This window comes from Rhineura floridana, chromosome 5 (assembly GCF_030035675.1).
Source record: "Rhineura floridana isolate rRhiFlo1 chromosome 5, rRhiFlo1.hap2, whole genome shotgun sequence".
NCBI classification, from domain to species: Eukaryota; Metazoa; Chordata; class Lepidosauria; order Squamata; family Rhineuridae; genus Rhineura; species Rhineura floridana.
Genome location: NC_084484.1, coordinates 143,586,054 through 143,613,444, shown reverse-complemented (window position 1 = coordinate 143,613,444; position 27,391 = coordinate 143,586,054). Strand labels below are relative to the sequence as shown.

General features: G+C 38.6%; 1 protein-coding gene and 1 pseudogene across 17 annotated transcripts in view; one reads left to right on the top strand and one right to left on the bottom strand.

Moving 5' to 3' along the window:
• Nucleotides 1–253: 253 nt before the first annotated feature.
• The window catches only part of ZBTB20 (zinc finger and BTB domain containing 20), a 798,165-nt gene continuing 771,027 nt past the window's right edge, over nucleotides 254–27,391 (top strand). For 16 of the 17 annotated variants that reach the window (XR_009762877.1, XM_061628379.1, XM_061628375.1 and 13 more), the window contains exon 1: nucleotides 254–538. The gene's annotated coding sequence lies outside the window, so the exon portion shown is untranslated. Of the gene's footprint in view, nucleotides 539–4,108; nucleotides 4,190–27,391 lie in introns of those variants that run through there. The other variant, XM_061628376.1, reaches the window with a different exon arrangement.
• On the bottom strand, nucleotides 23,747–23,872 carry LOC133386293 (5S ribosomal RNA; annotated as a pseudogene).

Below are 27,391 nucleotides of genomic sequence, written 5' to 3'. Positions count from 1 at the left end.
GCATTTCAGTCCTTCCTGCTAATATGCACGAAAAATGTATTTATGATAATTACATGGACTGCCTGGAACAATGCATTCCAACATCCTGTAACATAAATAAGGAAGGTGGGGCCAGCTGACATGAAACGGTTTGTGTGCCAGAAATCCTGATCTCCACTATATATACCCTTTCTATTACACGGTCGCAGTCTGGCAGCGTTGAACCTGTTGCTGCATTAGCCGAGTTGTATTTTGCTAGATAGGGAAAGGAGGGTTGTCTGCTGTCTGGTAGGAGGGCTTTGTCTGTGCGTGCCTCTCTCTGTCTCTCTCTCTCTCTGTCTCTCACACTCTCGCTTGCTCTGTCTCTCTCTCTTGCTCTCTCTCGCTCTCTCCCTTTCGCGTCTCTGTGGTTTGTAAGGTAGGTTGCAGTGTGTGTATATACACAACATCAAGAGCAGGAAAATGGACTCATTAGGGAGGGAGGCAGTCATTACCATTCACACTGCACTTCCAGAGAGACAGCGACTATGAGGAGACAAACTGAGGACTGGGGAGCAAGGTAGGCCAGTCAACTTTTATAAAAAAAAAAAAAAGACAGAAAATGTTGCTTTCCTTTCCCCAGAACCCCCCATCCTTGACACTTCTCTCTTATTTCATCTCTTGCTGTTTTATTTTAGGGATGCAAGTTTGTGAGACCTATGTGTGAGAGCTTAAATTTTGGAACATCTACAGGCCTCCTCTTCCATCAGTGCATCCCCCCTTTCCACTTATTTAAGGATATGCTCCTTTATAATAATTCACTTTAATTACTTTTTATTTTAAATCAGTGAAGGAAACAAATATGTTTGTTTTTCCAACACTAGTTCCAAGTAAATCAATATCTCACTCCTTTAAAACAACCCCCTCCGTATGTTAGTGGGTCTCTGCTTTTTTCTTTTCTGTTTATGTTCCATCTGTCTGTCCATATATCATGTTCTCCTTGTTTACTGCTCAATGTCTGTGTGTGTGTGTTAGTGTTTGCCAGTGAGTTTTAACTGTAATGCGGGTGACCAGAGATCACAGTTACTGTTCTTTGTTTGGTATCTGTTGTGAGTTTAAAGTCCATATTTACCATATATGAAAACAAATTACAACCTGGAAAGCAGGCTGTGCTATTCTAAAAGGGATTTAAATATATATATATATATATATGTGTGTGTGTGTGTGTGTGTGTGTGTATATATATATATATATATATATATATATATATATGTGTGTGTGTGTGTGTGTGTGTGTGTGTGTGTATATATATATATATATACACATATATAAATATGTATATATATATATATATATACACACACATATCATACTTTGGGAATGGATGTTCTTGAATGCAATATTCTACATGTCTGTTCCCTGCCCTCCCAAATTCTAAAAAATATTTTTGCTGCCTAGTGTGTCATAGAGGGAGAAAAGAGAGATTGTAGCTTTCCTTTTGCTTATTATTATACTGTAAGGGCTTCTCACGAGGAATAAGAATTCAAACTTTCTAAAAAGGAGTTAGTATCCCTGATTTCTTCCGACCCCCTCCCCCCTATATACACAAAACTCTTCCCAGCCCACTTTCTCTTGAAGCATTCTCTGGATTGCTGCTGGGAGATGATCTTTTGCAATATACCCAAATGCCTTGAGAAAGGGTGCTTTTAAAAAAACCATTTATATCATTTCTCTTTTGAGCTGTATATTATTTCAAGCATTGGAAATGTTTGTGAGATTATTTTTGTTTTGCCAAGGAAGGGACTGTGATGTGCTGTAGTCCATTTTAAATGGTTTGAGGAGCTTTTCTAGCCAGTTTCTCTCCCCCCCCCCGTCAGTTGGTTCTAAAGCTGATCCATTTAGAAGGATTTGTAAACCTGCTCATGTCAGGGTTCCCACAGACTAAAACTGCTATTCTTCTGGCTGTATAAAAAAGAGAGTGAGAGAAGGTGGAAAGGAGGTAGGTGAAATTTTCTGGAGAACCCATGAGTAATTACTGTGCTATAGAAAATGGATGCTAATCAGTGGAGATCTTTCAACAATCACAATCTATTTAAAAACAAGAGTATTAAATAACAAGAGACAGACCTTATTTTAAATTGCATTATGCCTTTCTTGAAAGAAAAACAAAGGAGGCCTTACAGTTACTTGTCTAACCTATGTAGCACCTTAGAAGAGATTGCTCACATCATTTTTTTAATTCATACTTTCCAGATGATAAAAGTTTTTGATGTTATCAGTGTTATCCACTTAAAAGCAACATACTAAGTTATTCTTTTGTTTTTGTTTTTTTAATGTACAAGCTTCCCATCTCAACAGAGGGTTTTTCTTGCTGGACAAGCCATGTTAATTTAAACTACTGCAACAAATGATCCAGCAGACTTGGCAAATGGAAATCCCTCTTGCTGTATTGCATTGTTTCCAGCCCCTAATACTTTGATCCTAAGCGTATTTGGAAGAAAGTTCAGTTGAAAGCAATTTGGTTTGCTTCAAAATAAGTGTTTTAAGATGGACTTTTAAGTACAGTTTTCTTCAGTATGACTTCCCCCTGCTATCCCCAGATTATGTTACTTCATATAGTAGTAATTCATTTGCCTTTTTTCTTTCCTTACTTACCATTTAAGTCAAGCATACCAACAATTGCTTTTCAATCTGCATATATACTTCTGTTTAAATATATTTGAACTAGGCATACAAATCTGTCATCTTAAAGGTGTGTGGAGTTCTCCTGATAGGAATTGCAAACCTGAAACTTTGGTCTAGCTAGGAGGTAGGAAAGTGAGAAGAGCTGTGTGCAAAATTATTAAGTGCTTCAGAGGGAGAGCAAGTTGGTGAACACACTTGGCGAGATTCAGCTGCAGTGTTTAGCTGCCATTCACCCCATGTGAAGTGTATGTGTTTTCAGACACCTGATGCTTGCTTTTGAACCAGAATATGTATATAATCTCTTGTAGGATGACTCCTTTATTTGTGGGGATTATTGCACGCTTTCCATTTTATTTCATTGTGAGATTTACTGAATTTGTGGGGGAGAAGATGTATTGCCAGCTGTTGGACATCTCCTTTTAAAAAAGATTAAAATATATTGCTTAATTTTATGAAAGCCTGAGGCGAGCAGAATATCACATTGCAAGGAGTAGATTTGCATGTGAAATAATCTTGCTCCTTTCTCAGTCAAAAGAATGGTTTTTTAAAAAAAATTGCCCTTGAAAATATTTAATTTTCTATACAAATTATTTTCTTGCAAAATCTCTCTTAAGCAACAGAAAAAAGTTTGATCGCAACTTGTATTGAGCCATAAAAAGTAAACTTCAGTTAAAAAGTCAAGGTGTGAGCAATAATGAATGTTAGCCAACCTTGCTGAGCATAGTATATTATGCACCTTGCAGTCTTTGAAGCCCCTTTCCATTTAACAGTAGAACATCCTACAGCAGGATTGGTTTGTCACAGTACGCTTTATTTTAGCATTGGAGCAGACTGTTATCTAACACACCCACATGAAGAAGTGCTCCGAAGTAGTTATTTCATGCTTTGCCATGCCCTGTAGCTAAAACAATTTGGACCAGCTCGTATATGTGTGTTGTTCTTTAACTCTCTTGAGAGTTTAGTCAGTGTCTACTTGTTAATGGGACCAGAATGTGGAGCTACCAAGCAGGCAGATTTGGTAACAAAATGTCGACTAAACCAAAGTTTGTTTGGGGAGCTATTTTCAGCGGAATTTGGCTTTGGGTCCCGACCCAAAGTTCATTGACATCAATGGACTTGGCTAAAGCCTTTATTAAAGAGACAAAGTCATTCAGTCTTTTTTACATAATGAAGTGATTTGTGGCAATTTTCTGATCTGCCCATCTGATTTATTATAAATTGATGCCTTCTGTGCAAGAGCAACATAGGTGAATATGTATGTAGCATTCAAAATAGTAATAAAAATAAGAATCTTAATGCCCCTTTAATGTACAGTTCTATCAGTTTTAAGTCACTTTAAAATAACCGATACATCTCTGTGTTCTATAAAGCATTGTTAATTTTCAAGGAGAGCTGTTTCAAGCAACATTCTGCACAGAAAAAGATGAAAAAATGGCCCGTCCTAATCAGTTTCATGTAATTTTATAGGACTTTTCTACGGCAACACTGCAGAGATAGTTATGGTTGTGAGGAGCTTCAAGAAACAAACAGTTCAAGTTTATGCTAAGTTATTTACATTTATTTTTAAAAAATTAAACGCTTTTTAATGATTTTTTAAAATTGGAAACGCTTCTCTTTTTAACAGCAACTTCTCTCAGCACAGAGTTGGCAGTGCAGCTCCTGCAGCAGCAGGGAAACTACAAGTAAACAAAAGTGAAACTGGCTTCATATAGAATGCTTGTCCAGCTCAAGTAAACACAAAAGTTAACAACCAACCAATACATTATTATTATTTAAATACTCTCTCACCTCTAGTAGGCTAAAGCTTTATTTGAGAACAATGTTACTGTAGTATAAGTCAAATCTTGGGGGTTTTATGCTGTGTTTACTAATTTCATACCGAAGCAAGAGTTTGTTTCTTCTCAGGCTTGGGACCAATTCAACTTAATTGCATTGTGTCCTGGATATTCTTGTTTGTTTTTAGATATTCTGAAAATTTCTGCTTAAAATTAATTCTTGTTGCTTTTTAAAAGGACCCTCTGTACCACTAGGGCCTGATCCTTGGTTCCTCATTGTAACCGTGTTTCAGTCTCTCAAACTAATTAATTGAAGTGTTCGTTTTTGCCAGGATTCTAAGAGGGGTAGTAGGGGCTCAGAATATTGTGAAATGGGTAGATGTGATAGTGAAAGGAATGGGCATATCCAGTTTTCATTAGTCACAGGAAGAAGGGTATGTAACTTGGAGCTTTTTGAGGGTGTAGTAAAGATGTGGGTAACTTCAGAAGAAATTGGGTACAAATCCATATGCTACTGAAATCAAGTAGCATGACTTTATTACATCCATTGTTGTGTACAAATTAACACATAAAAAAGAACAATGACCATCTCCTAATTGTATAGCATTGTTTAAATGAGAATGGAGGGAGGTCTGTTTTATGGCTTCTCTCTCTCTCTCTGTGCTTTGAGTCCGCTCTCTCTCCCTTAATAGTAATCGATATTCCCAGTTTTTCATAGGGAAGAAGCTTTTGCTGCTGTTATCTCTACTGTACCTGATCTGCATATCATAGACTGTTAAATGGTCATTCTTAATACCAAAAAAGGTTCTGATTTAGTAAGATTTTACTGTCACATGAGTCAATGCGAATATTATGAAATCAGTTCCCACTTCCCAGTATGGAACGCCCTATTCAGAATCACGCTGCAGCGATCTAATTTGAATGTTAAAAAATTAATTGATATGAAGTCCTCTGAACTATAAGGAGCACAATTATATGCAGTGCAGTTGATTATGCCCAATTCAGATGTTTCCAATCTCCAGACCACAGTTTAGAGAGATCATGAATATGTTCCTTCTTCCTTTCCTCTCATCCTATTTGTGTAGAAAATTTTCCTTCCTACTATTGTTTGCTGCAACCACAGTGTTAGTGTTGCATCATTAGAACTTACTAGGATTTCCCCAAATCATGGTTTAAAATCATGGTTTCAAGGCAACCGTGGTTAGCTTCTCTCTATTGTAGTTAGCCCCAGTGTTAACATAACACTAAACTATGGTTAAAGAAAACCGTGGAAGAATGGGTTAATTTAAGTGTAGGAGGAGGAGCAAGCAAGTTTTTTATGATTTGGAATTTGAGATGTGTCTGAATTGAGCCACTATATTAATAGGAACATCTTCTGGTTCACTGAAATGTGAACATCTGGCATTCAATGGTTGAGTTTACTTTAATATCTAACATTGTCTGACTGCATTGTGTCTCTGTTATTCCTGATAGTGTAGTTCAAATAACCACAGTCCTGATGCACCTTTGTATTCCAGTCATTTTTTGTTTGTTTGTTTCTGTGGTTTTGAAGTGATTTTGGTGTGGGGTTGTCCTCTGCTACACCATTTATGTTTTTGTGCACCCATTAATCCCACTTTAGTAGGAATATCTACATCACAAATTTGCAGCGTGGATGCTTAGCCTTTGTCCGCTTACATGGGAGTAAGTCCTGTTGCATCTAGTGGGGCTTAATTCTGAATAAACCATGCAGAGGATTGCCTGTCTAGGAGGGAATTACTTCAACATATTACATTTGGTTTCAGGGCAGATTTGCGCCCTAAGGTGATTAGTATGATATGACTGGAGCAAGGAGCGCAGAATACATATCCTTGCATATTATTATATCCAGGTTTATTTTTAACCCCTAAAACTAATTGATTACTGACGTTGCATTTTCCTCCAGTTTTTTTAAAACCCTCTAGGTGTAGTCCTTTGAGAAACTTTGCTGGGTGGAATTATTAATGTGCTATTGAGATAGGATGGAAAGCTTTGAGGAAAGTTCCCACACTTATTTCATTTGCTTTGGTTCATAAGAGACAGTATAGGGATCACTATGTAAAAAACAACAGATAATGGCGTATTGGTGTCTGATAAGGTGCAGGTGACTTAGGGAGGAGGCAGGATTTGAATGGAAAAGCTTAGAGTTGATAAATATGGGAGAATCTAAGCACTGTTTGCACTGGTGATCATATACAGATTTGTTCCGATACACGTTGGATTCAGCATTCAGAGCAGATTTCCCAAGCCAGTCTACATTCATCTGCAGTGCCAGCAACACCAAGCATAACTTGTGACTAAGTGGGAAGATTCAGTCAGGAGTGGTTTTGGTGTGGGGTTGTCCTCTACTACACCATTTATGTTTTTGTGCACCTGTTAATCCCACTCTAGCAGGAACAGCGACATCACAAATTCGCAGCATGGATGCTTAGCCTTAAGTATTAAGTGCAGATTCTACTAGAGGTACTGCAACCAGTGGTACTGCTTATATGATCAAATGGGGGTATCTAGTCATATATGTTGTATGTATATATACCACCAATATGTGCAATTACTTAATTTTTTCCACTTGTTTTGATTTTTTTATTAGCAATAAAAAAGTGTTGATTGAGCATTTTATCTAGATCTGGAACAAGACAGAAACCCTCTTCAGATATTCAGCAAATGTGTGTTGGCATAAACTCTGGAGGGACTGTGTGCACCCACCTTCAATGTTTCTGTCTCTGTTGGCTCCATCCCTGACTTTCTGACGTTTAGTGGGAAGGTCTAAAGGGGGATTCTTCCCATATTTGGCTAAACATATTTAGAATTGTCCCTATGATTGAGAACCCTGATTGTGTAGGGTTCCCAATTGCAGGGAGGATTCTAAGGGCTCATCCATACACCTGTATAATCTGTAATGTTAGCCCCTTTTGCCTGCATTAATTCACCCTCATCTGTATGACATTATTCTTCAATCACTGCCTTCCCACACTTTCACCTCCCTTGATCTGGAGTTTCCAATACTATCTATACACTGAAAAGGAGAGAAACAGTTATTGCAAACGGTTGCTGAGGGATGCTGGTTGCTTCAAGCTCCAGTTTAGTCTCCTTCCATGCCTCCCGCTTCTGTTGGGTTCCCATTGGCTTTCTCACCCCGTCCCTTCTGATCTGAGCCAGTCATCAGCACTACATAATGAGAAGGAGGGAAGGAGAGTTTGTAAACAAAAAGGGGCACACCTTCAAGTATGGGTGAGAAAAAAGTTTGATTCATATACAAAGAAAGTGCAAAGCAATCAGCTTTGGACTACCAGTGGGCAATTCCAATAAGGAAAATGTGGGTTTTTAATATGGTCTGGATGAGCCCTAAGTGTGTTCAGCTGAAAGTGTTAAGAATTCTTTTTCAGCCTTAACATGCAAAGGTCAGAGGTGGAGCTGGTTGGGAGATGGGGTTTTTGGGACAGGTCTGGTACATGCAGCCACAAGGTTCCTCCACAGTTGATGCCTGTATGTGCTTCTTGAATACCTGAAGAGCACTAGAGTTATACAGGCTTAAGAGACACTTGGCAGACAAAGGGTTACAAATGGTTGACCCTTGTATACACTAGTACTAAAGCTAAGGTACCTCTGGTGAAACCAAGCTTAGTCACAGTACCACCAGAAATTAAGAAGTGGCATTTAAAATCTATTATTGTGGACTGCAAGTATCTGCAGGAGCCAAGGCGTCTCATGATTTCCCTTCTTCAGTTATCATTCATATTCATAGTTACAATGTGATAAAAAAAATTATTAATAATTCATGCCCACTCAAAAAAATATTTATTATTTATTTTTTGTATTTCATTTAATTTATAAACCGCCCGTAGCTAATAGCTCTCTGGGCGGTGTACAGGTTAAAATACAATATTACAATAAAATCAGTAACAAATAGAAGCAAGATTTTAAAACTAGAACATTAAACATGAAACATGAAACATTAAACATTAAAATGCCTGGGAGCATAGCCAGGTCTTAACCTGGCGCCTGAAAGAAAGTACCGTAGGCGCCAGGCGTATCTCCTCTGGTAAGCTGTTCCACAATTCGGGGGCCACTACAGAAAAGGCCCTGGATCTAGTAATAATCCTCCGGGCATCTTGATGATTTGGTACCCGGAGGAGGGCCTTAGATACTGAACGAAGTGGACGGGTAGGTTCATAGCGGGAGAGGCGTTCCACAAGGTATTGCGGTCCCACACCGTGTAAGGCTTTATAGGTCAAAACCAACACCTTGAATCTGGCTCGGAAACAAATAGGTAGCCAGTGCAAGCGGGCCAGGACAGGTGTTATATGCGCGGACCGATTGATCCTCGTCAGCAACCTGGCTGCCGCATTTTGCACTAGCTGAAGTTTCCGAACTGTCTTCAAGGGCAGCCCTACGTAGAGCGCATTACAGTAATCCAATCTAGAAGTTACCAGAGCGTGAACAACTGAGGCGAGATCGTCACTGTCCAGATAGGGGCGTAGTTGGGCTACTAAGCGAAGATGGTAAAACGCGTTCCGTGCCACCGAGGCCACTTGAGCCTCTAGCGACAAGGAAGGATCAAAAAGGACACCCAAACTCCGAACCTGTTCCTTCAAGGGGAGTGTAACCCCATCTAGAACAGGATGAGCATCCACCATCTGGGCAGAGAGAGAGCTCACCAACAGTGTCTCAGTCTTGTCTGGATTGAGTTTCAGTTTATTAGCTCTCATCCAGTCCATTATTGCGGTCAGGCAACGGTTCAGCACATCAACAGCCTCACCTGAAGAAGGTGAAAAGGAGAAGTAGAGTTGCGTGTCATCAGCGTACTGATGGCAACGCACTCCAAAACTCCTGATGACCGCACCCAGAGGCTGCATGTAGATGTTAAAAAGCATGGGTTTCAGTTCAAATGCATAAAATATATCATTTTATTTTACTAAAAAATGAGCAAAGGTGGTGGGCATGGTTCTGCCCTTCCCATTTTATCCTCACAACAGCCCTGTGAGGTAGGTTAGGCTGAGAGATAGTGACTAGCCCACAGTCACCCAGTGAGCTTCATGGCTGAGTGGTGACTCAAACCCAGGTCTCCCAGGTCATAGCCCAATCATTACACCACACTGGCTAGTCCTTTTCAGACCCAAGACCTGCTGCTGCTGCTATTATTATTATTATTATTATTATTATTGCATTTATATACTGCCCCATAGCCGAAGCTCTCTGGGTGGTTTACAACATTGGATTGGTGCTGCCAATCTTTATGGTCCCAATTGTCTTTGAGAGAGTGCCATGGGCAGTACCCTCTCTGGTTGCTTCTCTCCCTCCCTGGACCAGCTCCCCCCAGCAGAGAGCGAGAGATAGCATGTGTGCACACACGGTCTAGGTTAAAGTAGGATCCAATTGATTATTTAAAAAGCCTCTTGAATTTGCTTTATTTTGCAGTGTTCCTCCATCTCCAACAAAAAACACAATCAAATTAAACCTTATCGTCTGCACAGTAAAACTCTTAGATCTGTTGCTAGCCCCCACCACAAAAACATAGATCCAAAGCATAGATTCTCATGGAATTGTAGGATTTTTGCACAAGACGACAACAAAACCACCAACAAATCATAGAACATATATGTGGACACAGAGGTGACTTAAAATTTCATGGTGAGTTTGATGGACATGGATCTTTATGGATCCTCAAAATTTCTACAAGATCCATTTTTTTTGGCCATAGCAGGTATCATCTGTTATTTGATGGTAGTTGTGGGGGACATGTGAAAAAACTATTCAGTTTTAAGAGAATCTGTTGTACTGGTCCCATTGTGTGTATTTGCGCTCTCTCTCTCTTGCTTTCTCCTGACTCCTGTAGGCCCCTACTACTTTCTTCCCTACTCTTCTCTCACTTTTCTCAAGTTCCAGTTTGAGCATTGAAAAAGGAAGTCAGGGTGGAGGGTGGGAAAGCATCACTGTTTCAATTTCCTTCTTCAGCTCTATATAATTTTCAGGGTATGTGTGTGAGGCAGTGAAGATAATTGCTTCCTCACTTCACATGTTTTCAATGTTGTTACTACAATTCTAGTAAGACTGGCATTTGCTTGGAGTAAATCCCATTGAACTTAATGGGATTCTCAGTAACATCCGTAGAATTGCACTGCAAGTCTTGACAGAAATTCTAAAGTGTCATTATAGTAATGCTTGTGTAGACTGAATTGTGATTACACAAGTAGTTGCTGTTCATTTCTTTATTTTATGCCTGAACATTGAGCTATAGTTCAGTCATTTTAGACAGCAAATTTCCCATCTGTGGCTAGTACAGTCAAATAAAAACAATTTGATAGGTTCACATCTATCACTGGTTACACTCTGAGTTGCTGCAGCATGGAACAAAGATAAGTGAAGTCATCTTTTGGAGGCAGATGGACAGATACTAGCCTTTCTTATGCACTTTTTAAGTTTCCAAATGTGCAAATATCGTAGGGTAGTGCAGCAGATCCAACCAGAATTTTTAACTTTTGCCTTCTTGGTTGGCTACCACAATTGGAGAATACAGAGCCAGAAAAATTCCAACAAATATGCTTTGCTTTTAATTCAGATGCTTGCACTGTCCTGACACATTCACATGCACTAAGATGCCACTTGTGGACGCTATATATTTGTAGTATATTGCACACGCATGTGTTATGTATGCATAATTCACTGTCATATGAAGGCCTGCTCCTTGAGGCGTGTGTGGAGTTGGGCATTATTTCATAACATGCATTCTGCAACATGTATATGTGATGGGATAGCCTTCCAGACACCAATGCACAGACAAGGCACACATCTTAGAGAAGAACCCAAGACCTTCCTACTCAGCTGTGTTGCTGCCTTGTCTCCGGAGCTGCTTGTTTTCAGTCACATTTGCTAATGTGGGGAGAGAGGGTTGGGTGCAGGATTCAATATTCAATGTCTTGAAAGTCCTCAAATGACAAAGATAACATTTGTGATCCTTTCACAAAGAAGGACACTTTGCTCACAACTGAAACATAATTTGCATTTAGGCTTTTATTTTAAAAATGAAATTTTGTTCCCGTTTGGAGCAAGGATTTTTGCACATACTGAGATACTCCAGCTGTGGTGTGAGAATTTGTGGAATTAAAAATTCCTTACAATGTCATTGCCGTAAAAATGTATATATTTCCCTAAAAATAATCTGCTGGCTCATATGACAATTACAAAGTAAGAGAGAAAACTCACCCTCACCAGTGTATATTTTGTTTATTACTTTTTATTTTTTTATTTACTAAAATTGCCATACCACCTTTCTACCCAAAACTGATGTTCAAATCAGCTTTCAAAAAAACCCAACAACCAGCAATAACCAAAAACCCAATATAATAAAACCAAGCCAAAAGACTGCAGATAAAGCAAAATCAGCAGATAAAAACAGTTATTACCAGTTTACACAACAAACTTGCAAATACAACCAATACAAACCAATTACTACAAAAACAGACTTATTCAACCAGAAACTAAGGTGAACTGGACAGCGTTTGCTGGGCATTAAAAGTTAGTAAAGAAAGCATTAGACAGATACCCTTAGGAGATACTACCATAGAACAAGGTGAAACTATAGAAAAGCTGCGCTCTCTGTCTGGTGGTGATATTTGCTATTCTCATTTGGGAGATGGTGACCCTTCAGGTACCCACCTGGCCCCAGGTGGTTTTAAGACAGGAGTGGGGAATCGTTTTGAGATCGAGGGCCACATGAGATTGAGGGTAAAAGTGGGTGGGGCAACAAATGTAATTACTATCTTTGTTCAATAGGCTAGTTTCTTACTGGCTACATAGGAGTGTGAGTCTTCTTTTCCAGCAGTAGTTTTGAGTTCTGCATTTTGTTCCCTTGCAGCAGGATCTTCTATCACTAACCTTGAATTTCTTTCTTTCTGGTGGATCTGTTACTTTGCTTGCCGTAGATTAGCTATCTGGGACATTTTAGCACTTTGTAGTAATAGCAATAAGCAGCGGCTCTACCATCACCACCCCCGTGTCTTATTGCATATAGCCCTATGGGCTCGATAATATTTTGCTTTCTACTTTTGGAGACAGTCACTTGGGTTGGACTCCAGAAGTCATAAATGGACATCCTCCTGCCTTTCCCGTTTCTACAGAATTCCTAGCTAGAGTTAACTGTGCAAGGATGCTTTAGGATTTGATCTCAATTCTTTAGGTTGGTTGCTAAAATATTATCTCTTTTGGGCAATATTGCTTCTCATTTCCCATTTGCAGGTCTGACATCACAGAGATGCTATCTTCCAATCTAATGATGTTTGGAATTGTCTTTACTCCTATGGCAGGTTTCCCAACACAAATGCTCGATTGAAAATGAGCTCTTTTGCTTTGGTGTTTCTGGAGGTCACAATTAGAGTTTGGTGTGTGTTTGGCCAGCTACTTTTTTCTGTCTGGAAATAAAGAATTTGGCACCAGAGTGCTTTAACCTGGCACCTGCTCCTGTGTAAAACTGACAATAAGTAGTGTTAGAACATTTCAGAAGTCCAGTTGGTGCTGACTCATAGACGAACTGTATGTGGTCCAAGCAGCTTGTTTCGTAACTTCCAACATTTCATTAAAAAAATTCCATGCCATAGCTGCCAAATTGTTAAGGTTTCAAATCTTGCTCCAATTGGACAGAAAGTGTTTTTTTAAAGAGAAGATACTGACATTTCCTAAATACGCTGATTCTTTCTGCGCCATACAGACTTCAAGCCATTTGTCCTATGAGCCAGTACAGTTCGGCCTGAAATGTTTCACTGCTGTGAAAGCAGCTGCTCCTGCCTAGTTCACAAGTCTGGAGTATATTTTTCACATTATGTTCTGCTAAACTGTACTGATTATTTAAGAATGTGTGTAAGAGAAAACATAGAATAACTTCCTCTGAATGTAAAGATTTGTTAAATTTTCTTCTAATCTTATACTAAAACATTTTGTTTTTCACTGCCACAGGTTTCATTTGTATTTAATGTTTTTTTTTCTGTTGCTTTTTCTGGGTAGCTTTCCTTGCAAGTAAAAAAAGAAAAGAAACATCCCTTTTGCTCATCTGTCACCCAAATCCTTAATAATTTACATGGAAATCAGCCCTCCATTTCATAAAAGAGGAAACTGTTATTAAATACACAAATAAGGCAAGGATAAGGTTTTGTAAGGTCCAACCATTGTGATGATGGCCCTTCTGGAGTAGAGCTGGGACCACAAAAACATACAAGGGAAAGTTAGTTTTACACTAGAATAGCTTCTAGTGGGCATGGAAAGCCAGCTGCATGTATTGTGCAATTTGAAATGGTTTATGGCTGTCCTAGTCAACCACATAAAATTGGTTGATGCCTGCTTGGGGTGCAGCACTCATGAGTCCTGAAATGAGAACTGGCTGGCTGGAGCCTGCGAGTCAGGAAAAGCAACTTTTTTTCTTGTGGAAATGGAATACTTGTTCATCTTTCAGCTCTCTGCCTTAATTTCATACTTATTAATTGGGAATAATATTTATTGAATTATGCCACGCAAATTTCCTGCCATATATATGCATAACAGAAAATGATACATTTTGTTTCTTGTGTTGAGAGTCTAATAGTTGCACCTTTCTACCTGGCTGCGTTAAGCATGAAGAAGGTGCATTGTATGCCCTTAAGGGTCCAATCCTATGTTCACTGCAGAGAATGAGGTCTACTGTTGGAGGTCCTCCCTGATGGTGGCAGAGCTTTCCACTGCAATCACTCCTGTGCTGCCAGTGCTCTGGTAGTAGGGAATATATAGTGGTATATAAGGGTGATCGGGTTGGGCTTAGATCTTCTTGATCCAAAGCATTCCTATCTGTTCAACATGCCCCAGACAACGGAGAAAGATATAACAGCTCTGTAGATGGCATAGTTGTTTTCACTCCCATTAGAATCAATGGGAGGGATTTAAAAAAAGGTTTGACAGAAATGTTGCATCTCTCACTTTCTGCCCTGCCCAGCATGAGCCTGAGATGATTTAGGAAGTAACCATTCCTCCTCCAGGACTGTCCTCTCCTGCACCTCCATAGGATTGCTCTGTAAGGTGATAATTCAAGATGAAAGAAGATACTGCATAAAACTGGACCTTTCTTGTCTTTATAGAGTTTTAACTTGTTAACTTACTAATCCATAAAAGAACCTGTTTTTATAATTATTGAGGGGTTGTAAGAATGGTTTGATATGGGACTTTGTAAAATAAATAAATAAAATAAAATCCAGGTATATGGTATATTCTGGATCATCCCTGTTTATGTGCTTGTTGACACACTGGACAAACTCCAAACAATTAGTGACAAAAGATTTTGTCAAAGCCATACTGATGCTTTCTCAGCAAGGCTTGTTCTTCAGATTGTTTAAAAAGTATGCCTTTAATAATAGTTACCATTAGTTTATATGGAACAGAATTACAGTTGAAAGGTCTGTAGTTTCATGGACCCAGTTTTTACATTTTTCTTTCAAATTTTCTACTAAAACATGCACCAATTATTTTTTAAAACAATAGTATTACATTGGCTGTTATCCAGATTCTTGCGAAAGGGCAGATTTTAGTGACAAGTTACATATTTTATTGGAATAGTCTTGCAATTTCACATTTGAGATCTGTAAGAACATTTTGGTGAGTGCCATCTGGCCTGAGTGATTTGTAAATTTTTAATTTTGTCAATTAGTTTGAAGACTAGTTCTTTTTTAAACTCCATACTGTACCTTTTTTTTGGCCAAATTTCCTTGCATTCAACCAGTGAGACCAAAAAGCATATCAACAAACAGGTCTTCAGCTAGGGCTGCATGTGATTTGTCCCATGTATACCTAAAACACTTTTAGCCAGCTTCAATATTAGCAGGTTGAATATGGCAAAGGTTCCCAAATTTTTAAGGAAAGAGAATAAAATTCTTTACTAATAGGTAAGATGTTTCACCCATTCTTCCATTTGTGCATTATATTTAATTATTACCAGCTGATCAACAGCCTATTTATACATTAGGATGTGAATAGGAATTGTGGAAATATAGATGCAAAGTTGAAATTTTCTTTTTAATTGGCAGCAGGTTTGATGATAGGTGTCAGTTAATACAACCTTGAAATGCAGGCATGTTATAACTTTTAGGCCTTTTGTCTAAGATCAAGTGTAGTAACTTCAATATAACTTTTGAAGTTTGCTCTGAGGATTTTAGACAAAAATCAGGGCATTAAGTTTAATAAACAAATATATACAGCACATTTTCAAATGTCTTGGAGAAGAGAGAAAAATAACATCAGAAGGGTAGTTTTAATAACTTAAGTGAGTTTTAATCCTCCAGAGTAAGTTAATTATTCAAAGTCCAATTTTAATTAAAATGATAAGTTTGAAAGTAATGGTAACATATAAGAAAAAAAGTTATTTTTTGGAGAATTGTATATTTAAAAGGAAGTTTGGAAAGAGCATTTGCAATAGTAAAAGTGAGGACTGGAAACTTAAACTAGCTGTGTAAAGAAGATAATGTGAGCAGGCAAATTTCTTCTTTGTTTGTTTCATTTTTATTTGTTTGTTTCATTTTTAAACCGCCCATAGCGAGTGGCTCTCTGGGTGGTGTACAAAAGATTTGAGTTCCCTTAGTGGAAGAAAAGTAGGGTCAATTTTCTTAAAAACCAAAAATAGTGGTGTTACAAATTCCTTCTTTTTTCTAAATATGAATTAGACTTCTCTTTTTATAAATACAAAGAATTAATCAATTTAGTGGTAGATTTTTCATTGCAAATTGAAATTCCCTCACTGATTATCAGGAGGGTTGAGAGTGAAGGGCATACTGCCATGCAGCCTGCGCAGAAGCAATGGCTTATTCCTCTCTGTGCCAGATTTGATGAAGAAGAAACAGCTTAGATGGCTGTTCCTTACAAAGCTAGCAGATTTTTGCATTTCTATGTGGAACCTCTATGGCTTTCTTTCCAGAAATAAAACCACCCGCAAATGGAGCTGACGGCTCCTTTCAAATCAGCATCAGTGTATCTTTTAAACCTTGGTCTTCCATAGTAAGCCATGTTTGTCTCTTGTGTGTTATTTAAATAGGGAATATCTGTATTGCAATTCCCATATCAATGAAAAAGATGGAATTTTAATATTGGTATTAAACTGTTTAGCAAAAGGTAAATTATCTCAAACTGTAAGGGGAACTTGCCCATTATCTTCATATCTGGAGATTTTGGTAATTTATAACTGTAATAAGCCGATAATCAACTGAAAATTGCTGTAAACTGCCCAGAGAGCTTTGGCTATTGGGGGGGGGTATATAACTGTAATAAATAAATAAATAAAATTAGTCATAGCTTCCATTAAAAATAACCTTGACTCTCCTTAGATTCTGTTTGATCAGTTAGATCTGCAAATTCCACTTTTTCTTCCACTTTCTTAAACAAGGAAGGGTCAGAGTGGCAACGGAGATCTATTGAGTTTAGTCACATAATGGAATAGAGAGATGGCTGGATATGTCTGCATTGATGTAACTAGAGTAGCTACCAATAACAATGGAACTTAAACTTCTACAGCAATGTTGAACCAAGAATCTCATGATACTTCATGAATATCAGTGGAATAGCCTCTTTTTCATTTCTTTGCTGGATAGAAGGCCATAATCTTATAAAAGGGAAAGCCCAGGAATATCATATGGACCTGATAGTTTACCATACAGCAGTTCACTAAGGGATAGGTAGAAACAGACATTTGACATCACAAGTAACAGTGTAACATGAAATTTGACAGTCCTTTTTCATTTTATGCATGTGTATATTTCTCAAACTTTACAGCACAATCCTAATTGGAAACAAGTTCCATTCAATTTGTTGGGATTTGCATACAAGTAAGTTTGCTTGGGATTGCAGTCTTTTAATGATGAGTTAGAATGTTCAGTACTTTCTTCTCTTAAGAGAGTGCTGATTTTCTCCAGGCTGTTTTTCTTCTTGTAGTGTAAAAAACAAAAACAACGAAATTGAGTGTATTTAGCATATCTTTTTCAACCATCCTTTGAAGTTATTCATTTGGCCTTCTTATAATTGCCTACTGGACTGCAGAGCAGGCTTTGAGACCTTTATGCCAAGAAGAGAATTCTACAGAGAGCTGGTCCAATCCTTCTTTTCCTGTTCTTTGATAACAAAGGATGGAAAGTCTGACTGGACTGTATGGAAGCTGATTGTGGCTATGCCTGTTTTAATGAAAGAAAAGTAGCACTGTGCTGCCTTCTTGCATTTAAGAGTATGGGGCCTTAATGTGCTGTTCTCCATTCACTAGGTAGATGTAGCTGTCGCTCATTTCAAAGAGAGTTTCACACATGTCGGAGAAAATAAGAACCAAAGGCTTTTCTAGGCAACATACTGAGAAGTTTTCTTTGCTTGTCTGTGTTGAATTATCAGTGGAGAATGACCATACGCAAGTAGTAATAGAGCGCATACAAGAACTGGATTGGACAGGGAGATGTATCATGCAGCTACAATGGGCACTGCAGATAAAAAGCGAAGAATTGTTTGCCACAGTTGATCCTGAACATAAGAAGAGACATGCTGGCCCATGTCATCCAGCATACTATCCCCCCAGTGACCAGATGCTGCAAGCAGGATATGAGTGCAAGAGCACTCTTAATCTTGTGATCCCCTGCAACTGGTATTTTGATGCATACTGTCTTGGATACTGGAAGTAGTGCATAGCCATCATGACTAGTAGCTTATCTAGCTTATCTAGCTTGTGATGGTTTGCTGTGTTTTCAATGTAATCTATTATCCTTTGTTTGCATAATACCGCAAAATAGCTTTTAAGTGGAAACGTGATTAATTAAAGATTTGATTTTATGTTTGATCACAAAAGAGTAGTTTTTTAAAAAAAAAATGGGATACAGCTACAGAAGTCAGGAGGAGGAAGTACCATGGGTCAGTACTGGACGCAGGAATGACCTGTAAGAAAGGAGGAGGCGGTGTGAAGAGAGCGTTATCTACCGTCATCCACCCATAATACAAAAAAGTGGAGGGAAATGTCCTCTCTATAGAGTTTAGAGCGGTTAATAATCGGGACCAAAAAAATAATTGGTTTATAGCAGGATAGGGGAAATGAAAACTTAACTAGGAGAAAGTCCGAAACAGCAGGGAACATCATATGGACACTGGTGAATTAATGAACACAAGGGGGTTTGATCGCAGATTAAAAAGAGGCATGGATGGATCCTCTAAAGCAGTGATTCTCAAACGGTGCGCCCTAAGAGGTGGCTAGGTGTGCCTCAAATATTATGAAAGTATATTTTAAAAATGAGAAGAAACCCATTTGTATAGGGTAAGTAATAGTTTTCTATAGTTTATTTTTATTTATAGTTTAAAATATATTAATATATTTTTAATTTTGTACACGAAGTGCGCCAGAAATTTTTATGTTTTACAGTGCGCCACAAACCAAAAAAGTTTGAGAACCACTGCTCTAAAGTTTGATTTCGTCCTGTTTCTTAATGAATTCTGCTTCCATTTCCAAAAAGCTGTTTTTTCCCCTCTGTCTTATTATGGTTGAGACACTGGAACCACTGAAGAAAAGCTTGCATTAATTGAAATGTATAGCCTACTCTGCTTCAAAGACTAAGGCTGGATTTTATTAGTCCCGTCAGGACACACCAATGAGGCCTGCCCCTCTCTCCAAATCATACCCTCTCCCTTCACTGATCCCACACCTTCGTGCTCATTCTCACTTCTCCAGCTCTTCTCTGAGGGAGGTATTACCCTCAAAGCTTTTAACTCTCTTACTGTTACTGTTCATTAGGAGTTGTGATTGCTTCTCCTACTCATGCTTGTTACTTCTTAAATTTATGCATGCGTGGATGCACATGCGTGGATGCACACACACACACGATTGTACATTAGGGAACTTTGACTCTCAGTACCTTCCCTACCCATTCCCGCTTCTCAGGATCTCATCTGGGAGGTGCATCTCCCTTACCTCCAGCCAGTACCTTATTTCTAATTAGGGGCTGTGCCCATTCTGAGTCCTATCCAAAAACCCACTAGAAACCAAACAAGAATAACTAGGTTTGGAGTTCCCCAGGTGTCAACTGGACATGAATTGCTATTCTTGAATGTATTAGATGCTGTAACCAAGAACCTCTTCAGGAATGGCTTTTTGTTCCAGGGATTATAAAATACATTGGCTTGAACTAGCTTTTTAATATATATTCTCCACTTTTTAGCAATGGTCAAGAAGTTCCTAAAAGCTGTGATGAGAGTTGTTAAACATTCTCATTTTATTACCCCCTGCAATGGATGCAGATCTTATAGGTGGACTGGTTGCCAAATGAATCTGATTTTTGTTTTGGCTATGATTGCTGTTGTGATCACTTTGAGCTGTTTAGCAGTATATGTTCTGGGAAGATAAAAACCAATTTAATATTTTTCAGCAGGCATTTGTATTCCTTTTATTTTACGTGGATGTACAGCAAGTGTATTTTTACGCATTGTGGACATGAGACTTAGACTAGGGTTGCCAGGTCAGAAGCATCCCAAGCCCTTAGATTTCAGGGACAGGCCTTAGTGATGTCATGGGTGCAGGCCCTAGTGATGCCATTAAGCATTAACCACAGTTGCTTGGAGCATTCACTCAAACCAAAAAAATCCTCTGATTGGAAATTAAGATAGAAATCTTAGCTAAATGAGGGTGATCCCAGGTCCAGCTGAAGTGACAGGATAATTCCTTCTCACCTGCTTAGCGTGCCTGGATAAGGAACATTTAGTCTAGCCTACCTGCTTCTGGCAAGAAGAGTTTAAGTGCCCTCAGGCCAGGCCAGTCACCAGAAGGCCATTGTAGGAGGAAAGCCTAGTGTTGTGGAGATGTTAGATGGGAGCACTCAGGAGTAAAGATGAATGCCTCTGAAGGCAGCAATTCTAAACACACCTACTAAGGCACTGAGCCCCATAGAATGCAATAGGACTTACTTCTTATTAGATATTGTTAGGATTGTGCTGTTGGTAAGGCTTGACTAGGGATCCTCTGCAACGATATCCATATCAAAGCAAGGTTGGCAATGCTTTGCGTGGAATGCCCTGCCTGCCTTTTAATGTGGCTGCTGCCAACTTCTTTACAGACTTGACTCACTGCAGAGAGAGGTTTGAGAAATGAGTAAGAAAAGAAGATTCTCTACTCTTTTCTGCCTACTCTGTGGGCTGCTATAAACTCACTTTGATAGCCAACCCAATTCCAGTGACTAATTGACAGAGAGAAAACATACATGGTTTCACAGCTTGGGAACAACAAAGCAGCAGCTTGGGAACAACAACAGTTGTAGCCACACTTCCCAGTATGTTAATTCTGTTTTACCACTATTGGGTAAGAAACAAACCATCATGCAAACAACAAGGTGCATCATCAGTGGGTTTAAGGGGGTTGAGCTGAGAGTATGGAATTGCTGTTGTTGCTTCTATGGGTGTAAGGGAGTAAGGTCAGAGGTAAATGAAATGCAAAAAGAAAAGACAGTGATGATTTCCTTAAATGCAATACCATACCAACCACAAGATTCCTATGAGTAAGGCAGAAAACTCAGCATCCCACGACCAGTCAGCGTTCCTAAAAAAAATCCTGGCAGCCAGTCAGCCAAGGTCACAGAAATCCCCATGCAGCACAACCTGACCTGGGGGCTGTAGTTGTTCAGAATGCTGCGGTACAAATGCTTACATGAGTGAGACCCTATCAGCACATAATACCTCTAAAATCTGCACAGGTTGCTGATTTGCTACCAGTCCAAGTTCAAGGTGTGCTTTCCATGTTATGGGTTCCACATAGTACTTGTTCTGCTCTTGTAAGAAATTGATCCTTTAGTGTGGCAGTACCTCCGCTTTGGAACTCCCTGCCTAATGACAATAGGCAGGCGCTTCATTGTACTCATTTTGGCACCTGCTAAAAACATTTTTGTTTAGGCAAGCCTACCCAGGCATGTAGAAGCTATTGTGGTTTTATCTGTTTTAACTCATTGTTGGTTTTATTATTTTGAATGTTTTTAAATACCTGTCTTCAACTGTTTTTGCCAATAATTTTATTGTTTTAATTCCTTCTATAAACTGCTTTGAAGTTTTTTACAATAAAGCGGTATATAAATGTTGTAAATAAAATACATAAATAAATTTTGGAGTCACTTGGGTCTCTTTCCTCTTTTAGGCTCAAAGGAATCTGCCTTATATTGAGTCAGGCCATTTGATACCATCTAGCTCAGTACTGATGACATGGACTAGCATTGGCTGTGCAGGATTCCAGGCAATAGTCTCTTCCAGAGATTGAATTTTGGACCTTTGTATGCAAAATATGTGCTCTACCATTGAGCTACAAAAGTATCTTTTAAAACTATTCTTTTCAATTTGCTAATGAATGCACAGCATACTAGGGTAGAACCACACCATGCATTTAAAGCACATTCAACACTGATTTGAAGCAAATGAATCCCATCAGAATCATGGGAACTGTAGTTTGTTAAGGGTGGTGAGAACTATAACTGTGAGGAGGAAACTACACTTTCTAGGAAGTCATGTGCTTTAAATGCGAGTTGGATGTGCTTTAAATGTATTATGTGGATCTGCATTACTTCATAAACTTTGCCTGCATATAAATCATTTTAATTAATTTTTAAAATGGAAGTAAGCTACAAAGCTTACTGGGTGACCATGGGCTACACATCATCTCTCTGCCTATCTGCCCCCCTCCAGGGTGAAAACAACAGAGGGGGACCATGACCACCCCAAGAAAGAATGCCACACTTAAAATGTAGAGGAAATAAAATTTGCAACCATAATGTGAAATCAGATACATATGAAGACATAGTATGAATAAATACTTATATAAGCATGAATGTCAAAGATGTTTATTATTTACACAACTCGTAAAGATATTTATAGCACAAGTCTATGCATGTTTACTCAGAAGCAAGTCCCAGTGTATTCAGTGGGGCTTACTTAAACAAGGAAGCATGTACAGGACTGCAATTTAGTGATAAAGTGTTTCACTCACCCAATCCAAAATTCAGAATCATGCCACTTTAAGTTGTTTTGCAACTGTTTTATATTTGTTTTGTGGTTATTGGTTTTTAAATGGATTTATTTCTTTTTGTGAGCTGCCTTGGTTCCAGCCCTACCTCACAGGGTTGTTGGAAATATTCCATATACACACACATACATACACCACATATAATAGTAAAAACTAGTTGGCGATTGCAGATTTTTTTTTAAAAAAAATAAGTAGTTTGTTTCCTGCCAAATAAAACCAGTGACACCCATGTAAGCCTAAAAAAAAAGGATCGGAGAGGGAGAGAAAGATTTACAACATAATACTTTTCTAAGTCCCCTCAAAAGTCCCATTGATTTTCAGCATAATCCATGTGTATTCAAAAGTAAGTCCTACTGAATTCAATGGGGTTAACTCCCAGGTGTGTGAAATTAGCATTGCAGCTTTACTCCCAGAAAAGTATTATTGGGAAGGTTTTCAAAACAAGTTACAAATAAGCTGCCCTCTTCAACAGTCCAGTAAAATTTAAACTTGTTTGACTCCTTAATTAGAGAGGTATAACACTGCAGCATGTACATTTTAAAAACTTATTCAAAAATTAATTGAAAGATAAAATGTATGATATGTGGTTTTTGCAAGTAATTAAAAAACCTGCATATACACTTGTATTATAACTAAAATTGTTTACTGTGTATGCCCACCAAGATCCTACTGTGATCTTCTGTTGTAGTGCAATCCTATGCATGTTTACTCAGAAGCAAGTTTCAATCCTGTATAGAGAAAGTACTCTTTATGCTGTTGAAAGCTATATCTTTACTGAATTCCTGACAAGCAGGAAAAGGAAAGTCTTCTCATAACTTGAATTGGGGTTTAAGTATTGTCTGGGGGTCCACAAATCTTGTCAATCACAACCCTTACTTTACTTATTGGCTAAAAACCTGAAAGGGCAGGGATTGGAGCAGCTGGTACTAACAGAAGTTGTGTGTGGGGGCTGACATTTTGGTTTATATATTTCGAATCAGACTACCTAGAAATTTAATATTTTTTAAATGAAAGCTAAGAGTCCGGAATAACTCACCTGGAGACCCAGAGAGGATACCCCAAAACCAAAGACCTGGCAACCCTAACTTAGACCCACCTGTAAATGCACTCTCTGAGCTGAGTTTGAACTTAGGTGTCCTGGGTCCAAGGGCAGCATCCAATCTGAATAACAGTTGTTGTATGCCTTCAAGTCAATTACGACTTATGGCAACGCTATGAATCTTTTTGGGTATATTCATAGGGTTTTCATGGTAAGAGGTATTCAGAGGTGGCTTACCACTGCCTTCCTCTAAGCCTATGGCACCCAGTATTTCCAGGCGGACTCCCATCCAAGTACTAACCACCAACCAGGCCTGACCCTGCTTAGCTTCCGAGATCAGACGAGATCGGGCGTGTTCAGGGTAGCATGGCCATAGGCCTGAATAACAGTAGGTCTTATATATTGAACCAGAGTTTTTGGTATGTGCGTGTGCCAGCAAACAGTTTTAGGTACTACTTCAACTAGGTTCATTGGACTTACCAAGGTTTTAACTGAATCATATTTGGGGAAAATGACTAGATTGACTTTAATGGCTACTATGCTGCAGTTAGAAACCGGTATATTTTCATCCTGGTCTGTCAAGGATTCCAAGGCTTGAATTGGGAATCTTAAAAGCTGGGGCTGGGATCTAGTCTAATGAACTAAGGTAGACTATGTACATTCAAGCCTTGAAGGTATTTTAGGCGTAGAAGGGAACAGAGGGGTATTCTATCAATCCTTGCAACCGGTATTTATTGTGAAGCCTGTGAATTGGCTAGTCCTGGTATAACTACTAGGAGCCAGGCCTTTGTTCATAGGGCACTGTATTCTGCTTGTTACACTTCAAACTTCAGCTTCTCCAGCTCACACTTCAGGCCACTGATCTCAGGAGTCCTCAGCTCGAATGCGTACCCTCCAGTTCTGGATGGTTGGTGACTGCTTCACCCCCAGCCTGGTCCTAACAGAGTCCCAAGGAATTAATAAGTGGGAGCTGGTTTTCTTGAGGGCAATGAGGTGTGTTACATCCTGGCTCCATAACCCTGGTGTCATATGTGTTATTCCTATTTATTTATTGATATCCTGCCCTTCCTCCTAAAATATAACATGCACTCGAGACAACAGCATTTCTTCAAAGATACTGAAATTCAATTTATTACTGAAAATTAAGTTTGCTTTCTAATTTAAAAAGCAAAATTACCCTTCATTCATTTCTATGGTTACACAACACAGAGGTAGCATTGGACAATGGTTTGAGGAAGTTTATTGGTGTAATGTGATCTGAGTGCCAGTTTTTGCTATGAGATAACTTTGCTGAAAGTCAGTAAATCTGGAGCTAGCAAACAAAGGAACTAACTGTGTCATAGTGATGGCGGTGCTATTATCAGTCCAATTTTGAGATCATACAAATGTATGGAACTGAAAAATAAGCATACAATTTTTGTTTGAAGTATGAGGCTTCCATTGGTATCTATAAAAATGCTGTTTTCAGTAGCAGAGCATGTCCTTAAGCTTTTTGAATTGTGTGAGTGTGAGCGAGAGAAGTGTTACAGCCAAGATGATTTCTTTGGATTGTGGGATTAGGGTTGCTTTGCATGCTAGAACAGAAGTTGGTACACAACTATCAACTTACAAGTACGTTTTTTCTTGTAGTATCTAACATGTGAAGTAATTACATGCACTTGTTCAGAGACACATTCTTCTACAGTTCATACACAGTTAGGAGCTAAAGATATACATGTGACAGATATATACAGTACCATGTCATTTCCTATAGCAGGTGTGGGGGGAATCTTTGCTGAATCACAACAACCATTAGCCTTAGCAAACATGCTAAGCGAACATGGCCAGGGCTGATGGGAGTTGTAGTTCAGCAACATCTGGAGGGCCAAAGGTTCTCCATACCTGGCCTATTGGCACATTGGAGTAAGGTTACATGCCATAGTTTGTGCAGAAAAACACAATTGGCTGATTTTGGCTTCAGGAATAGATAATTAAAAGAGGAACATTTATAACAAATAAAGATAAGAACATGATGCTGAGATATACCTTGGGTTGTGAGTTGCAGTTCACTAAAAATAATTGTCTAGACTTTTTCTTGATAGGGAAGTTCACAAAATTCTTCACATCTGAATTCCTCTTGGGATTTTGAGGTTCCATATAATCTAATCTTATTTGTGGACTGATACTGATACATCAGCCATTCTTCTGTTTTTGATTTCTGGACTTTGTTCAGGCCATTGTGCATGTACAATTTTCCATTCACATTTTCCCTTTCCTTACAGGTTGCCAATGTAAGTATCCACTGGTTATCCATTTGTAACCTGTGAAGGGAAACAAGACCAAAAAATGGCAAACGGTGTTCAGCAATTTTAGAATACTTCCAAGTTAAGCCAAAAGGCAGACTGACCACAATGTGGGACAGAGCCAACCCATGGAAAAACAGTGGAATGGATGACAGCCGCTTATCCCTAGTTGTGTTCTTGAATTTCCACAGTATAGATCTAACAATCCATTGTAGTTTCCCCTCTGCTGCTCTTTGCTTAAATAGAAAGTTATATGTCAAATCAAAATGTGATTTTGCTTGTAAATACATATTGGGGGTGGCCTCTTTTTCTTATTACCAACTGGCAAGACTTTCATCCCTTAATCTGCCATATTGTTTCTCCCTCACTCTGTGTGTGTAAGTGCGCTGCCTGTCTGTGTGCCAGTTTTTTCTTTGTCTTTATCAATTTATCATGGCAGTGATTTGTGAGAAAACAGGATATTGGCTGTGTTGTATTTTTTAAAATACTTTTAAAAATGTGTGCCTTTTCCAGATATTGGCGGCTTAAATTTGCACTCCTAGAGGTGTCAGGCTGTGTGTGTGTGTGTTTGTGGTTTTTTAAAAAAGCTTTTACATCAGGAAGTGCCGAGAAATCCTTTTAGAGTATGTTTGTCTGTCCATCTGTCTGCTGGTCTTTATTAAGCTGTGCAGCGAGACAGCAGGTTACTATCTGTGTGTGCGTGAAATTAGCTAATTGGTGTTAGCAGCAATATTTTCACATGTTTTATAAGCAAAGTGCAGCAAGGTATATAAATGTAGATATGATCCAGACACACACACACATACAGTACACGTAGGCAAGCCTGTCGCTGCTCATGCATAGATGCTCAGAAGTAATTAATGTTAATAAGATTTTAATGTGCTTGTGAGATCATAATGAGGAGAAATGAATGCTCTGATTAGAAAAAGGTAACTGCGAGTGTGTTTTGGATTAGACGAGATTTCCTTTTTTTTCTTTTTAATAAACTGCAATTTTAGAACTTGTTTGTGATTGCATCAATCGGTTTTTATTTTCAAATTAGAGGTCTGTTTAGCCATTTGACTCATTAGCCAAATAAATGGGTAAACCCTTGATCATAAAGAACCATGCAGATTTCTTAATTTGCAAAGCAATGCTTCTATAAGGGCTAGGCTTCCTTGTTATTTTTGGCTTACATTTTTCTTGTTTCCTTTTTAAAGCCTCTCCATAAGCTGCTTCTCGAAACAATGCTCATTTTTATAAATGTGGATGCAATCTATATCTATCACAGAACAGTAATTAGCCATTGAAAGTATTGTGCAAAGATGGATTCCTGTCCCTTAGTCAAGTGTCTTGCAGGTTGATTTTTCCTTTAATTAGATGACCAAATAGATGTTGACTATTTTCTCACTAATTGGAATATTTCTAAGTGATCTGAAGCTATTTGAAGTAACAAAATGTGTTAGAAGGTACCATTCTTTGTTGGCTTTCTGGTCTTGGTACCTTTATGGTCATGAGGCATATACCAGGCAAACTTTAGGGGTCCTTTTCCCAGCCAATAGTTCAGTTTATTATCCACCCAAGATTATCTTCCATTTTCCTGACTGTTGCTTACCTAAAAGAAACTGGCTTCTAT